General features: G+C 42.9%; 1 long non-coding RNA gene across 1 annotated transcript; it reads right to left on the bottom strand.

Moving 5' to 3' along the window:
* Positions 1–1,041: 1,041 nt before the first annotated feature.
* Positions 1,042–5,515, bottom strand: LOC137151066 (uncharacterized). The gene is made up of 3 exons (XR_010919155.1): positions 5,447–5,515; positions 2,394–2,524; positions 1,042–1,673 (listed from the first exon to the last, which is right to left on the bottom strand). It is a non-coding gene; the product is annotated as an uncharacterized lncRNA (long non-coding RNA).
* Between the last annotated feature and the right edge of the window lie 485 nt (positions 5,516–6,000).

Raw genomic sequence — 6,000 nt, 5'->3', positions numbered from 1 at the left:
ACACACATTTATTTTACTAGGTCACTTTATTGCTGTCACTGCATCAAATCATATAACGTGTATTTCAGACAAAGGTAAACACATGACAGGGGACAACTGGGAAGTTGTAGACAGACACTAATTCTCAATTCGTTTCTGTACATCAAGTCATACTGAAAACCCACAATTCTACCCACTTGGCTCCCAACTCCATTTCATAAACGATCATGTCATTCATGACTACAACGCATGCCAATCCACCCCCCACACAAACATTTCATAGTGTGGTGTGATAATACCTCATTTCTTGTAAAACCATCCAAGCACATTCATAAGGGTACTATTCTCCTTCGTCCATTGGCCCATGTAAGTCCAGAAGGTGGGAGCACACAGCAGCCCTGATTCATGTTGCCCAGGTGCATCCTGTCCGAACTATGACAGGTGCACTTTCTGATTCACTGTACTGGTTCAATAACCCATTATGTTATATTCCCTTCAGGGGCAAATAGGTCACCCTTGGTTTCACAAAGATTATGAGGAGCACAGCAAGCCCCAATAATACACTCAGCATTAATAACACTGGTATCCAAATGTGTCTGTAAAGGAGCCAACAGGATTTCAGGCTGCCAAATGCGCGTTCAGTCACCATTTCTGCACTTGCTGAGCGTGTAAGTAAAGCTTCTTTCACCAGGCCCTCTGAGTCAGATCAGGATATGGTTTCAAACAGCAAGGCAAAAAGATGTACATAGGGTCCCTCAGGATAATAGTGGGACCAGTAACTCCTTTTATGATAACGTTACTTGATGATTATCTGTTCTGTTCATTCTCGCTGAAGCACCCGGCATTGGCCACTGTCAGAAGTCAGGATACTGGGCTAGATGGACCATTGGTCTGACCCAGTATGGCCGTTCTTATAGTCTTATGTCATCTGGTGGAAATAGTGTCCCAGCCTGTCCATGAATGTAGACTCCTGATCATCAGAAAACTCTGGCATCATGAACTTTTCAAGTGCAGCCCTCACTGGCATCCATAAATTAGTCTCTGTGGTCCACAAGGGCCTGCATAATAAATGGGTAGTACCTTTTGCAAGTTATGTACTCATGTGGCCCTTGAGGAGGGCAATATATGGGCACATGAGTCCTATCAATGGCACTAGTACAGTTTGGAAATGGGAATGGGAAACCCCATTCACTCAAAACCACTTACTTTAGGGATATTGTTTATTCCCATCACCTTCAGGTAAATCACACACCTGATTGCTGATACCTACTGTTCTCTTTCCAATGCTGTACCAGCTAGCAGTGTACCTCTAGCAGTCTGGGGTAGCCCAGCTTCATACCCACTTCTGGATAGGTACAGCCACCCTCATGCATGTGTCATGATGCTGGAAGGTTAGACCAAGCTACTCACAAAGCTCCAGAAATGCAGCTCTTTTCATGCAAAAGTTCTGACATGCTGCTGGTCACCCCACGTCCGCATGATGTGATCCCAGCAGTCTGTTCATGTGACCCTGATCCAAAGTGCCAGTCTACGTGGAGGTCATCAACAGCTGTACCAAGTGTCATGAGCAGCATCACCTAATTTGATTCTTCCATGTGTGTATCGTCCTCCTTCTCCTACATCAGGCATCTTCAGGAGGTCAGAAACTATCACCACTATGTCCATCAGTGTGTCAAGTATGCTCGGCCCCTTTGCTGAAACAGGAGTGAAAGGATAAGCCCGATAAGAGGTTTAAATGGTGACTCCTTCACATTGTGGCTCCAGTTACCAGGAGCGTGCAGACCCAAAAGACAGTTCAGCAGGAACTGCTGACAACTTGGTAGGTTGTGATGCTTTCCTAGAACATTCAGGGTGGACAGTCAAGTTTTCCCACACTGCACCATGAACCAGGGACTAGAGTGTACACTGGTAGGGAGGGTGCAAGGAAGCCTGGGATACGGTTGTTTGACTCAGGTCTGTGTACTGGAGTGTGGACACTGGAGCCCCAGGTTTAGGGCCCAGGTTCAGAAATTCTAAACCAAGGATCAATATGCAGCATGGATGCTCAAGCTCTGGCTCTGCAAACCAGGTGGATCCCTGTACTCCTAATCCTGGGTTTACATTGCTGTGTAGACCTATGCTAAGAGACTGATTGAGATATTAAGGTTGTGTTAAAGCAACCTGAAGGGCTGCTAAGTCGCTTATTGTGTTTGTTATAAGTTCTTAGTTTAGTTTAGTCAGGAAATATAGAAAAGGATCTAAAAATGGTAAAATATGCTATAGAGTAAGTCATCCATGAAGTGTAGTGAGGCCACACATCTTTGCAGTCTTTGGTTTCCCTGAATGAAGAACTTCCTAATGGGGCAGAAACAAAGTAGTCCAGGACAGAGTAGTCACAACCTGAGGCTACACAAAGGAGTAGGAATTTTTCCTACCTCATTTTTTTACATAGCTTATGTTCATAGTAAAATGTTTATCCTGACACCAGTCTGCTCATCGATAAGATATTACATACAGCACCTAATGCAATGCGGTCTTAATCCTTCATAGGGTCCTCAAAGTGCTACTGTAATACAAAAAACAAACAACAACAAGAGTATAAACATCATGAGGCTAAAGCCCATTTCCCTAAAATGTCCACTGATCATTCTCCCCATTACTTGTGCACCTCAGCTGATGACCTTGGTGCCTATGTATGCACAGTTGATGGGTTCATAGACGCACTGTTCTTGAAAGAAACAACAGTAGAAAAAGAAAGGAATACATACTATGCAGGTTAAAGGCCCTGCACAGAATTTATGGGAGATTTTGTTTTCTTAAATTGAGAAGAATAGCAGGTCTGTGAGTATTTGATTGAAAAGCAGTTCTGTAAAAAAGAAAAAAATTGTGTCTCTTACTTGGCATTTGGCTATGGGCTACATTCATGCTGAACACTAAATCTCAATTTGGCCAGTATTTATTTCCTGAAAAAAAAATTTTGGGAGCATTCCTAGTCAAATCCATATCCAAACTACAGCCTGAATTTACATATTCGAGAAGTGACCATGACTCTACCAGTTTATTTGGAAAGATCCATTCTTGCTGGTCAAGTGGTTCATCAAAGAAGTAGAAGAGGAAAAGCAGTTCTGGCTGTAATTTTAGAACTGTTATTCTGAATGTAGCCAAAGATTTGCTTCTTCAAGCCTATACAAAACGGGAAACTGACAACATTTTTATTTTGTGATGCTTCGTTGACAGAATCTCTTGTGTGAAGCAATTGAGAAGCCCAGCCGCTGAAGCATATCACTTTTTTATTTGCCGCCTTCCATACAGGGGAGATATTTATAACTGCTGCAGTCTGTCTTGAAATAAGTATAAAGTGCAAGGCTATTGTATGTTACCAGCTGAGCAAAGGAAGAACAAAGACAATAAAAAGCCATTAGTCAGGATGGGCAGGGATGCAAAACCATGCTAAAAGTGTCCCTAGCTTCTGTTTGCCAGAAGCTGGCAATGGGTGACAGGGGCTGGATCACTTGATAATTACCTGTTCTGTTCATTCCCTCTGAAGCACTTGGCATTGGCCATTATTGGAAGACCGAATCCTGGGCTAGATGGACCATTGGTCTGACCCAATATGACCGTTCTTATATTCTTATGTACAATAAAAGACATGGCATACTGAAGATACTGACAAGACTATCGAGCTGCTGGTTTTAAGATACTGAGAACTGAGCTTAGAATGATAGTAAACATTAGCACTGGTTCTGTTCAGACACATCTTCAGTACATTAAAATATTAACCTGTTATTTCTTTCTTTTTCTTTTTTTCCTTGTCTGGATTTTTTTTTTGTTTGTTTCTTTATATCTTTTCTATGGAATTGAATAGTGCTGAGCTGCTTTCACCCAGAGAAATCACATATCACTGGATTTTTGTTTAGTTCTAGGCATAATTTGAGACAATTTAACTTGAATAGCAATTTTGTATTCACATCTTTTATTTATTAAGATTCTTCAAAATAGAGGGAAGAGAGGGGGCAAAAACCAGTTCTGCATAACACAGAGAATGTCACAGTGGGGAAAAATAAGGACAAAGAAACTTTTTCTTTACCAAAAAAAAAAAAAAGTACTGGGCCCAATTGTCTCCAGCACAGAGATGTGCATGAAGCTGAAGAGGAGAAAGTTGACAGCAGGGACCCAGTCATGGATCCCTCATTCACTGCCCTGTGCATCTCTAGTTCTAGCCCTAGCAGAAGTTAGAGCAGCCTTGGGGTTGCTGTAGCCTACATCAATGGTTGCCAAGGGAAGGTCCACCAGCTGAGAATTGCTGGAGGGCATAGATGCCACCTACCTGCCAGGAGGGGAGAGTAGCATAGAAGACAGCTGCAGCAGCTTTATACCTACTGGAAGATTTCCCCCCACCCTTCCAGGGAATTCTCAACTATCCAGATACTATGAATAATTGTCCCCTTTGCCCCACCTGAGTGACCAAGCACCCTGGGGAGAGAATCTGGCCCTCTGGCTTAGTTTGTTTTTAACATTGGGCTCAAACATGGCTGTGTGTAAGTATCCCACTGAACACATGGCTCAGGGACATACCACCATGCGCCAAGCAGCCATTTACACCTGCCCTGAACGTTTGTTTCAATATTTTCAGCAATTTAAATTGCTGCCGCAAATTGAAATCTGCTGAATGAATAATCACATTCCCAAAAGCTCCTGCAGAATGGCAGGTATGTTTTCAAAAGATATAACACACAGTACAGCCAGAATCACTGGGAAAGTCTTGGTTATTTCATAACCATTGTATGTTCTTTGCTATCACTGAACATTTCAGGCACACAAAACAGAAGGCATATTGTTCACTTAGTCATGGTGTCTCCTTCATGCTTTCCTTGGGAAAACAATGTTAAATTAAGAAGTGAAGGCAAGCTCTGGATATTTACCAGCACTGGGAGAAAGATAATGAATGGCTGTCTAAATCCTGTCCTATGTCGGATTGAGCTCCCCCTGGTGGACATTCACTAGACTGCTGTGAGGGGATCCAAACACTGAATCCCACATGTCCTTAGTTTGCTGGAGTTGGACAGTGTTTGGGCATTATCCTCAGCTTTGGGTCACTAGGCACACACACTACAGGTGCAGACCTTGTGTCTGATCACCCTCTTGGTAGTAGGGATGCCCCGGTCCAATTGCCTCACCCTGAAGCTAGTGCTGTCTCCCTAAAGCCTTCCCAACAGCTCTTGCACATTTCCCAGAAACCTACCACAGGTGAAAGCCTTCTGGTTTACAGCTAACTCCTTCAGGGGCATGCTGTAGTGAAAGTAAACAGCCACACAGACAGACTTTGCACAGGGTTTGAAAACACCATCTCTCTTTACTTAAGAACACAAGATAGGCACAGGCCTAGACAAACATACCTATCCATATTTCCCCTTCTTCAGCTTCCTCACTATTCTGGAGAGTTCTCTGGGGATAAACAGAGTACTCTGGGATTCCTAGGATCTTTTACCTGCAGTGCATGATTTCTCTTCCAAATCTTGGAGCTTTTCCAGCCCAGGTAGCTTTCTCTTCTGCTTCCTATAGCTGCTGAAGGACCCTCTTCTTTATAACCTCCAGCCCCCTTTTTCAGGTAACACTCTGATTAGCCTAATCATGTGATCACAGACCTCTTCCAGCTGACTTAATTGCCAGGCAACCTCTCCCCTGATAAACCAGTTCTCCTGGGTAGGAGCCAGCCTTTTATCTAGCATGCTTCTATTTGAATAGAAGAGCATCCAAATGTCATGACTCTGCTGTTAGCCCTATACCACTACCCCCCTTAGAATTCTGACCCAGCATGGAGCTGAGAGGACAGCAGAGACGTCAGCAAGCTTCACTTTCAAAATAGAGTTTGCAGCTTGGTAAAGATACATACAGAAAGTTCATAATCTCCTGCAGAAATCATAAATTGGATATAGATATATTCTCCAAATTGTCACAAGTCCTAATATCAAATTTGCTGTTTGAAAATGCATTTAAGTAACTAGTTATATTAATAATAAATATGAGTGCAGTGATGCATGT

This window comes from Emydura macquarii, unplaced genomic scaffold (genome assembly GCF_026122565.2).
Source record: "Emydura macquarii macquarii isolate MOO-44397 ecotype Brisbane River unplaced genomic scaffold, CSIRO-AGI_Emac_v2 contig_1043, whole genome shotgun sequence".
Lineage (NCBI taxonomy): Eukaryota > Metazoa > Chordata > Testudines > Chelidae > Emydura > Emydura macquarii.
The sequence above is the reverse complement of the archived record's forward strand: the minus strand, read 5'-3'. Positions and strand labels throughout refer to the sequence as shown.